This window comes from Chrysochloris asiatica, unplaced genomic scaffold (genome assembly GCF_000296735.1).
Source record: "Chrysochloris asiatica unplaced genomic scaffold, ChrAsi1.0 scaffold00038, whole genome shotgun sequence".
Classification (NCBI taxonomy): domain Eukaryota; kingdom Metazoa; phylum Chordata; class Mammalia; order Afrosoricida; family Chrysochloridae; genus Chrysochloris; species Chrysochloris asiatica.
Window position 1 is genome coordinate 19,160,552 of NW_006408556.1, and position 11,599 is coordinate 19,172,150.

The following is an 11,599-nucleotide window of genomic DNA, read 5'->3' on the forward strand; positions in this document are numbered from 1 at the left end:
ACAAACTGACAGACAAGTGGTGGTTATAATCTTTAGATTTAAGTAAAGACTGGATAAACATAATTATATGAACTGGACCATGACCAGATTTACTCAGTTTAATTCATTAGAGGGTTTCAGGTGAAAACACTGCTTAAGTACTGTGGTTGTTGCTTGTGAGGTGGGTCAATTTGAATAGCTATAGAGTTTTTATCCTAAAACGCCTCCTTTGGACCATTTGGTTTAATCCTCTCATTTTACACATTAGGAAAGTGAAATGCAGATTAGTAAGAGTTGGTCAATGCCACAAGTTGTTTAGTAGCAGAGCCAGGATCAAAGCTAATTATCATGGTTATTATCATTTCAGTTACTGCCCACCATATAAATGTCTTAATACCATCTTCACAACCCAGTCTGTTGTTCTGGAATGTCTTCTGAAACAATTGTTCCTTTATGGCATTTCTTGTGTCATACATTTTAAATGAATCTAAGTTCTGTCAATGAAATTTTAGAATGGAGTCACACACCATGCTTTAGCTGAAACATTAACACCTTTTGTAAGTCATCCATATCTTGTTTATTTCATCATATTAACACTTTCCCAAAGAAACTATATTAATTAATGTACCTTGGACCTTTGCTTTATTTTTTGCCAAACTGCAAACATCTTGTTCCTCTCCAAAATAATTCACAGTAAATAAAAATGAATAAAACTTTCAATTATCTTATGTTCCTACTTGTAGGCTTACTCCTGTCATTTTGTGGTGGTTTATGTGTGGTTATGTTGTAGGAAGCCATGTATCCATGCACTGGTATTTCAAATACCAGCAGGGTCACACATGGTGGACAAATTTTAGTGAGGCTTCCAGATTATCATAAAAGTCTACTTCTGGAAAAGTAGCGGTCTACTTCTGGGAAAAAATGACCAGAGAAAACCTTATTAATAGCAGCAGACACTGTCTGATAAAGTGCCAGAAGATAAGAATGTGGAGGCAATCGAACAATGTCATTAATATGACATATAAGTAAAATTTTGCTGGAGATAGTTCAAGTGATTGCAGCAGTATATTGAAAGGGAAGTGCCAGAAATTCAAGCTGGATTCAGCAAAGGATGTGGAATGAGAGATACTGCTGATGTCAGGTGGGTTGCAGTTGATAGCAGAGAATACCAGAAAGGTATTTATCTTTGTTTTATTGACTGCAAAGGAAATCAATACACTATGGATATTGGAAAGAATAGAAAATCCAGAACACTTAATTGTGTTCACGAGGACCCTGTGCATAGACCAGGAGGCAGTCATTCAAACAACAAGGGAATATGGATTGGCTTAAAAGCAGGAAAGCTATGCACTGGCATTGCATCCTTTCACCAGATTCCTTCAGTCTGTATGCTGAGTGCAAGAAATAGCACTAACTGTCCCTCCCATGGCACACTCTACTGAACTGGCTTCAATAATTCATATGAACTGGACCATGACCACACAGTGGCCACACAGAACTCCGACACCAGACTCACAGTTCAGAGGTTTATTAGGGAAGTTCACATGTTACATTTCAAGATCAGAAACTCAAATAGTTGTACCAGTCACGAGAGTCTCTCCCACAGGCAGGCTTCTCTCTGCCTAGCCAATGTTACATAGTTCTCTCAGGGCTCCTGATAAATGCCCCCAGGATGCATCCCTCTACCATATCCTCAGCCTGCAGGTACTGGGCTCTAGCTCCACTGGTCAACAAACCAAGCTCCCCCAATTGAGTGCCTGGAGACACCCCACTCTGCTAGCTCAAAGCCACTCAACTTTACTTGTTCTCTTGGTTCTACTGCTGCTCTGCCACTCCTCCAGTGTCAAAGCTTTCTGTCCCTGGGTCAAGGAAGTTCAATGTGCAGGGATCACGGGGCCCAAATGATGAGCTGTACTTCTAGCTCTTCTAGCATGGTAATGAGATCCCCCTCCTGCTTCTAACATGACTCGTTTTATACCCATGTTAGAGTTTCAAGTTTTTGTAATCACGATGAACTCTGTTAACAATCATTCACAACTGAATTGTATGATCCTTAAGTATCTTCTCCCACCTTCTTTTACTCACACCTATCAGGAAAACACTAAGGAGCTCTGGTAGCGTAGTGGTTACGAATCGGGCTGCGAACCTTAAGGTCAGCGGTTCGAAACTACCAGCTGCTCCGCGGGAGAAAGATGAGGCTTTCTACTCCCATAAAGATTTACACCCTCGGAAACCCTGTACAGGGTCGCTATGGGTCGGAACCGACTCGACGGCACTTAACAACAACAACAACAACAACATCAGGAAAACACTAAGGCTAGAAGACAGTAAATAATTCACTACATTACACTGAGCAAATAATCTGAGAAGGTAGACTGTATGAGGAAGAATGACATCAGCTTTAGAGAAAGACTCATCAACAACCTGCAATGTGTAGATGATACAACTGTGCTTGCTGAAGGAGAACAGAACTTGGAGCACTTATTTGTGAATTAAAAAACATATCCTTCAGTACTGATTTAACTTCATTGAAAGCTGGGGTGGGTAATCGTTTTGCTGCCAAGGGCCATTTGAATATAACATCATTCACAGGCTAGTCCATTTCAGCTCACTAATGCCTAAAATGTTGATGTTTATGCAGTCCATTTCATTTTTGACAATTTCCAATTTTCCTAGATTCATACTTCATACATTCCATGTTCCCATTAATGGATGTTTACAGCTGTTTCTCTTCATTTTGAATTGTGCCCCATCAGCAAATGAAGGTCCCATGGGCTTTTCTCCCATGGACTTTACTCCATTTGCGTCATCACAGTCAACTCTACTTTGAGGAGGCAGCTCTTCCCTAGTCACATTTTGAGTGCCTTTCAACCTGAGGGGCTTATTTTCTGGCACTATATCTGACAGTATTTCTGGGCTATTCATAAGGTTTTTGGGGACTAAATATTTGGAAGTAGTTCATCACTCCTACTTCCTAGTTTGTCTTCTTCTGGAAGCTCATCTGAAACCTGTCCACCATGGGTGACCCTGTGGCATAGCTTAAAATACCTGTGGTATAGCTTCCAGAATCACAGCAAACCACAGTACAACAAACTAACAGACAAGTGGTGGCATGGCCCTATAAAGTCTGCAAAATCATTTGGTCTAGCCCTGCCAAGGCAACCACAATTTCATTTAGTTGTTGTTAAGTGCCATTGAGTCAGTTCTGACCAACAGCAATTCTGTATGGGGTTTCTGAGGAGCGCCTGGTGAGCTTGAACTGCCGACATTGAGGTACAAATGGATTTTGCAGTCTAGAACAAAATCGCATTAACCCATAGTGCCACGCCAGGAGTCCAGCCATTATATTACGGGTGAGTTAATAAAAATGTTTGAACAACTAATTTTTAAGTTGATAGTTTTCTATAGTCCATGAATTACAATTTTACACATGGAGATCACCAGATGGAATACACAGAAATCAAATTGACTGTATCTGTGGAAAGAGACGATGGAAAAACTACATATCATCAGCCAAAACAAGGCCAAGTGCAGATTGTGGAACAGACCACCAATTGCTCACATATAAATTCAGACTGAAGCTTAAGAAAATGAAAACAAGGCCACAAGAGCCAAAATATGACCTTGACTATATCCCACCTGATTTTAGAGACCATCTGAAGAACAGATTTGATACATTAAATACTAAAGACTAAAGACCAGAAGAGTTGTGGGATGACATCAAGAACATCATATAGGAAGAAAGCAAAAAGTCATTAAGAAGACAAGAAAAAAGGAAAAGATTGAAATTGATGCCAGAAGAAACGCTAAAATTTGTTCTACAGCATAGAAATGCTAAAGCAAATGGATGAAATGAGGAGGTACTAGAGCTGAACAGAAAAAACTTCAAAGGTCAGCTCAAGAAAACAAAGTCAAATATTACAACAAAATGTGCAAAGATTTGGAGTTATAAAACCCAAAGGAAGTACAAGCTCAGCATTTCTCAAGCTGGGGGAACTGAAGAAAAAATTCAAGCCTCGACTTTCATTATTGAAGAATTCTCTGGAAAAATTACTGAATGATGCAGAAAGCATCAAAAGAAGATAGAAGGAATACACAGTGTCACTGTATCAAAAGGAAATTGTTGATGTTCAACTATTTCAAAAGGTAGCATATGATCAAGAGCCAATGATACTGAAGGAAGAAGTCCAAGGTGCATTGAAGGAATTGGCAAAGAATAAGGCACCAGAAATTGATGGAATAAAAATTGAAATCTTTCAATAAAGTGAGGCAGCACTGGAGGTACTCACTAATCAATGCCAAGAAATTTGGAAGACAACCATCTGGCTGACTGATCAGAAGAGATCTGTATTTGTGCCCATTCCAAAGAGATGTGACCCAATGGAATACAGAAATCATCGGACAATCTCTTTAATATCCCATGCGAGCAAAGTTTTACTAAAGGTAATACAGAAATGGCTGCAAACAAACATTGACAGAGAACTTCCAAAGATTCATGCCAGATTCAGAAGAGGATGTGGAATGAGGGATATCATTGCTGATGTCCGATGGATCTTGGCTGAAAACAGAGAATACTAAAAAGATGTTTACCAGTGCTTTATTGACTATGCAAAGGTTTTCAATTGTGTGGATCATGACAAGCTATGGACAACATTGTGAAGTATGAGTATTCCGGAACACATAATTGTGCTCATGAGGAATCTGTACATGGTCCAAAAGGCAGTTGTTTGAATAGAACATGGGAACACTGAATGGTTTAAAATTAAGAAACAACAGGGTTGTTTAAGTATACTTAATCTGTATACTGAGCAAATAATCAGAGAAGCTGGCTTATATTTAGAAAAACGTGGCATCAGGATTGGAGGAAGACTCATTAACAATCTGCGATATGCAGATGATACAACCTTGCTTGCTGAAAGTGAAGAGGACTTAAAATACTGACGGATGAAGATCAAAGAGCACAGCTTTCGGTATGGATTGCATCTCAATGTAAAGAAAACACAAATCCTCACCACTGTATCAATAAACATTCTCATCAATGGAGTAAAGATCGAAGTTGTCAAGGACTTCATTTCTATTGGATCAATCATCAACACTCATGGAAGCAGCAGTCAAGAAATCAAACAACATATTGCATTACTCAAATCTGCTTCATAAGACTGTTTAATGTGTTGGAGAGCAAAGATGTCAGCTTGAGGACAAAGGTGTGCCTGGCCCAAGCCATGGCACTTTCAATAACCTCATATGCATGCGAAAGCTGGACAGTGAATAAGGGAGACTGAAGAAGAATTGATGCTTTTGAGTTATGGTGTTGGAGGAGAATATTGAAAGTGCCATGGGCTGCCAAAGAACAAACAGAACCCTTTTGGAAGAAGTGCAGCCAGAGTGCTCCTTGAAGGCCGACACGGCCAAACTTTGTCTCTCATATTTCGGACATATTGCCATGAGGGACCAGTCACTGGAGAATGCATAGTGGTTACGAATCGGGCTGCGAACCTTAAGGTCAGTGGTTTGAAACTACCAGCTGCTCCGCGGGAGAAAGATGAGGCTTTCTACTCCCGTAAAGATTTACACCCTCGGAAACCCTGTACAGGGTCGCTATGGGTCGGAACCGACTCGATGGCACTTAACAACAACAACAACAACAAGGTGGAGGGTCAGAGAAAAAGGAAGACCCCCAATGAGATGGACTGGCCAAGTGGCAGCATCGATGGACTCAATCATGGCAACAGTAGTGAGGTTGGCCCAAGATTTCACAGTGTTTCATTCTGCTGTGCATAGGGTTGCTATGAGTTGGTACCGACTCAATGGCACCTAACAACAAAAACTCACAGACTTAAACATTGTAACCTCATTTTCTTATGATAGTACTACTTGGTGTGGTATTTCTCTACTTCTCTTAAGCTCAACATTGGTAGTATTTAACAACTGAGATTTTTTTTGTTTTTTTCTCACTGAATCAGGAGGGATATATTCTTTCACATATTCTTATTTTTTCCTCACTGAAACATATATATATGAGCATATTATACATAAGAACATATTATATGTACAAGTAAATTAGCATAGATAATGAGATGGATATCATTTCTTAAAGTTGCTTTTAGTATAAATAATGTCTTTATCAAGTTTCTAAAAGTTGTCTAATTTCAAGCTACTAGTGGGTAGGACTCCTGGTGAGGCGCTGTAGGTTCAGCACTGAAATGCAAACCACAAAATTGGCAGTTCAAACTTAGCAGCTGCTCCTCGAAAACCCTATAGAGTCACTATGAGTCAGAAATGACTCAGTGGCACGTAACAACAACAAGTGGGTAGGAGGACTCCTGGTGTGATGCTGTAGGATCAGCACCAGATTGTGAACCACAAGGTCAGCAGTTCAAACCCACCAGCTGCTCCTTAGAAAACCTATACTACGAGTTGGGTCACTATGAGTCGGAACTGACTCGATAGCACTAACAAGTGAGTAGGAAAGTGTGTTTTGTTTTTACATGAGATGGGACTCATTAGTAACTTTGCTCAGCTGCTAGCTACTCAACAATAATTGACTACAGCTATCTATAATATGAATCCATTTTGCCCTCATTCTTTTAAGAGTCTTGACTATTGTATAACAGTAATCTGCAATCTGTCTTTAGTTGGCCAAGTCCAAAAAAAAAAAAAAAAAAAATTCAAGGAGATTTAAAATAGAAAATAATTCGATGTTCAGGCTTCTTCAAATTTTCAAGAACACTCATTTATTTACAATTGATATAATTATGCATGCTCTCTATGAAAGCAGATTCCCTCAGGACCTCCTATAGGGGAAATGCTTAACTTTAGCACCTGGTGGTTAAAAAAATTTGTTAAGTATACAATTCTATTTTCTCCAAAGGGACAAAGACTCATTAAAGATGCTTACCAATCAAATATACATTATTATTCAGTATAATATAATGTAGAGGAAAAGCTTAAGTACTTCTTAAGTACTAACGTTTCTCACGTTCTAATAATATGATTAAAGATCGAGTCTTTTCATTTCTCTGTGTTATTGTTTATTGATAAAGTATTTTGCTCCATGGATTAAAATTTCAGCTTACAACAACCACGGGACAAAGTACAGCTGCCCCATAGGGCTTTCTAGAGCTGTACTTTTTATGGGAAGCAGATGGCCAGGTTTTTTCCCATGGAATTGCTAGGTGGGTTTGAACCACCAACTTTTTCAGTTAACAGCCAAGCCCTTAGTCATTCTGTCTCTAGGCTCTAAGATAGAAACTGAAATCTAGGATCTGAATTTCTATGTATTTGTTAAGTGCCATCGAGTCTGTTTCAACTCATAGTGACCCTGATAGGGTTTCCAAGGTTGTAAATGTTTGCAGAAGCCAAAAGCCTCATCTTTCTCCCATGGAGTGGCTGGTGGACTTGAACTGCTGATTTTGTGTTTCAGAGTTCAGTGCTTATCCTACAGAACCACTGCACTGCCTTTTTATGTACTTAAAAGGGGGCATTATATTGATATCATATTAAAAACTAAGATGTTCTGTTTTCTTAAGATTTGCCTTATCTTCTGTGTTTAATTTTTTATCTTTTAAGGTAGGGACAAATTTGTCCAGATCTTAAAGTTCAAAACAAACTTATCTTAGGGCTGAACTGGATCACGTTGAATTCCATCCTTCACAGAGTAGGAGAGTCATGTTCCTTTAAGGAACTCTGAATATACTATTCCACATTCTTACCTTCAGTTGCCCCTTCATGTGTACACAGTAAAACTTAGAATTTTTAATACCATAACTAAGACCCTGTCACTCGGATTCCACTTCTTTTAGACTTGGGGTCACACTGCATGCCCTGCACCTACTTCCATACACCTGCACTGCTCTACTTACTCCCCTAAGGATGCTCTAAACTTGTGGCTGCCACAGGGATATTCGTATTATGATCTCCACAAACTTTCCTCCTAATGCCACCACTTGCTCTTCTTCGTTGTCTTTGGACAAAGCCTGGAAAGATCACATATGAGGGTAAAAGTTAAAATGTATTGCTACAAAATCAGAGAAACCTTTATTAAACAAAAATATCAAAATGCAAAGCTATTGTTTCTTGACATAACCTCCATTTAGGTATACACACTTCTGAAGGCAGTGTTTCCATCTTCCTACCCTTCCCCCAAGAACTCTGCATCTTTGAATTGACATCATGTTTTGCATCCTCGAACTGCATTCCTTTTAGATGTTCTTTGAGTTTGGGCAAAAATAAAAGTCTAAAGGGGCAAGATCAGAGCTGTAGGATAGATGGGGGAAATTTCCCCAAAGAAATTCTTACAGGAAAGCCCTTGCTGCCCCTTGAAGAATGAGCAGATGCATGTTATGATGTGGAAAAAAGTCCTTGACACCAATTTCCTGGTCTTTTCCCCATAAATACAGTTTTAGGTTTCCTTAAAACTTCTTTAAAATAAGCCCCATGATGATCCTGTGTCCTCAGAGAAAATCTATCAAGACTATTCCTTGGAAATAATTTTTAAAAAGCAGTTATAATCTTTAGAGCCGACCTTGAATTTAACCTCTCTGCCTTGAATTTAACTGGCCCAGCAGATGGCCCCAGAAACCACTGATTTAATTAGATCTTGCTCTCTGGGTCATATTAGTAAGTACAAGAATCAGTGATTCTTCTATAAAATTATCTTGATTAGCTTCAGTCTTCTTAGAAGACTGGTGGAAAGATCAGCTCTTTGAGCTAGCTAATCTTTTCACAACATTTTGGCACCCATCAAGCTGGAAGGTTTTGAGGCCAATATGTTTGCTTAAAGTGGAAACTGCAGAATCATGTGAGATCCCAACTTCAGTACCTATCATATCAGTGGTAATTCTATGGCCTTCTTCCATCAGTTTCAGGACTTCATCCACAGTTTCTTCATTTGTGGAGGCTGACATCTCCGCGCTCTTGACTCATCTTGGACTTCTTCCTGACCTTCTTTAAAACACTCTATCCATCTAAAAACTGTTTTATTACCATAAGCTTGGTGCAGATACTCAATGATTTGGGAAGATGACCACTTGAGGGTCATTAAAAACTGATTATTAGCCATGACCTCAAAGTCATTTGTTTTTTTCCATTGCATCTTTAAAAACAAACAAACAAAAACACCCACACAAGCCTAAGACAAGTGTATTATTGAGAGAATTTGTCTGCAGCTAGCCACTGATCACAGAAACACATTTAAACATATTTTGTTTGGAATAAACTCATGCGTGTATGAGCTGTGTCCGTAGTAAAAATACTTTTTAACTTACCCTCGTATAGTCAGGTTGGGTCAATAATCACTTCTGATTTCCTAAGATCCTTCATCACATTATAAAACAAAACAAAAACATGTGTAAGTACATATCATTATGATAAATTTAGGAAATATTTTCTTTATCAGATCAACACTATTCCACAAAAATCTGGAAATTGATGGTTTTAAATAAGACAGGAACCACAGTGGCTATGAAAGATGAACATGGGCTATGAACCACAAAGTTTGAGACTTGAATCTCCCACTTCATGGGAGAAAGATGAGGCTTTCTGCTCCGGCAAAGATTTACAGCCTCAGAAACCCTATACAGGGTCGCTATGAGTCAGAATCTACTTGACAGGACTAAACAGTTAACAACAACAACAAGAATATAAAATTTAAATAACACATGTATATAAATTTGTTTTTTGTGTTTACTAAATAAGTGATGTGCTTACAGTATTTTTTATTTTAGATTTTGTGTGGAAATTACATCACTGTTTCCGCCTGCACTGATACCATACCAGTGCATATTTCCCCAACTCAAGTGCTTTTTCATTACTGAGTTTTGAGGAATGCATGACTGTTTTTCTCTCCTCATACTTTACCCCCAACTGGTTGCCGTGATTGTCAACAGCAGCAGGAACCACTTTGTAAAGCTGGATAAAAGCAAATGAAGATGCTTAAAGAAGTGTTTGCTGAAAATATCTGCTACCAAACAAGAATATATGTGAGTAAATGTAGTGTGTTTTCCTGATTTTTAAATAAACATTTAAAAATGCCTTATTAGTTGTTAAAGGTTTTGTTTTGCTCTGATATGGTTTGGGGTGAGAATGTTAACAAATTTTGAGATTTTTTTTTTTTTTAATCTTAATCATCACTTTTCACAACTGATATTTTCAAACATTCAAAATTCATAAAATTTACCAGCTTAGGCTTGCTCCAAAAGAATTCTAAAACGTGTATCTAGTAAAAAGAAGAAATAATCTAATAGGAATAAGTGAGATGAAAAGTAGACATTTCTATTAAAAAATTAGAAAACCATATTGAAGTATAAAATATCAATCATCTGCAACAAAATCTTCAAATAATACCATGGGGATGCATGTGGAAAGAATGGAGCAAAGTGAAAGCATACTTTGTTGTATATATTCTTTTCAAATATATGTTTAAGTACCTGATGTGTGTAAAGATGCTTAGAGACGCTGTGGCGCTGCGGGCTAATGTGCTGGACTGTAAAGTTGCTTTGAAACATAAAGTAAGTGGTTCAAGCTCACCAGCTACTCCCTGGAAACCCTATACAGGGTCGCTATGGGTTGGAACTGACTCAACGGCCCTTAACAACAGCAACACCATGGGTATAAAAATAAAATGTACAAATTGCAATATTAGAAAGAAAAAAAGTCAAATAAAAATGTAATCAATCCAAAAGCAGAAAAATGGGGAGGTGACACTACTAGAATGCATGATAAGTAGAAAACATCAAGTAAAGAACAGAAGTCCAAACATATTCTTTAAAGACGGTGTAGTCCTCTATCTAGAAATTCTCAGAAACACAACTGATATATTAGTTGAACAAGATCAGCAAGCAAAACAGTTAGAAAAAGTAACAGAAAAAAATGTATCACTAAAAATAGCATTAAAAAAAATTAAAAACATTTCAAGTCAAACTTAACAGGACATTTGTAATACATTTAGAGAAAAGTAGCACATTTCATTAAAGGGCATTAAACACAGGGGAAGAAACCAGTCCCAATACCAGTACTCCATATAATCTCATCCTCCAGCCCTCCTCTGCCAATTTGTGCTATGATGATTTGCACATTGCTGTGATGTTGGAAACTATGCCAATGGTGTTGCAAACACCAATAGAGTCACCTCTGGTGCACAGGTTTCAGTAGAGCTTCCAGACTAAGACAGACTGGGAAGAACAACCAGCCAATCTACTCTCAAGAATTGTTGTTGTTAGGTGCCATCAACTCACACCTTATGCACAACAGAACGAAACACTACCCGATCCTGAGACAACTTCACAATTGTTGCCACGCTTGAGCCCACTGATGCTGCCACTTTGCCAATCCATTTTGCTGGGGGCTTTCCCCTTTTTCTCTGCTCCTCCACCTTACCAAACATGATATCCTTCTCTAGTGACTGGTCCCTCCTGACAGTATGTCTGAAGTATGAGAGACGAAGTTTGGCCATCCTGGCCTCCAAGGAGCACTCTGGCTGCACTTCTTCCAATACAGATCTGTTGGTTCTTTTGGCAGCCCATGGCACTGTCAATATTCTCCTCCAACACCACAACTCAAAAGCATCAATTCTTCTACAGTCTTGCTTATTCAATGTCCAGCTTTAGCTTGCATATGAAGT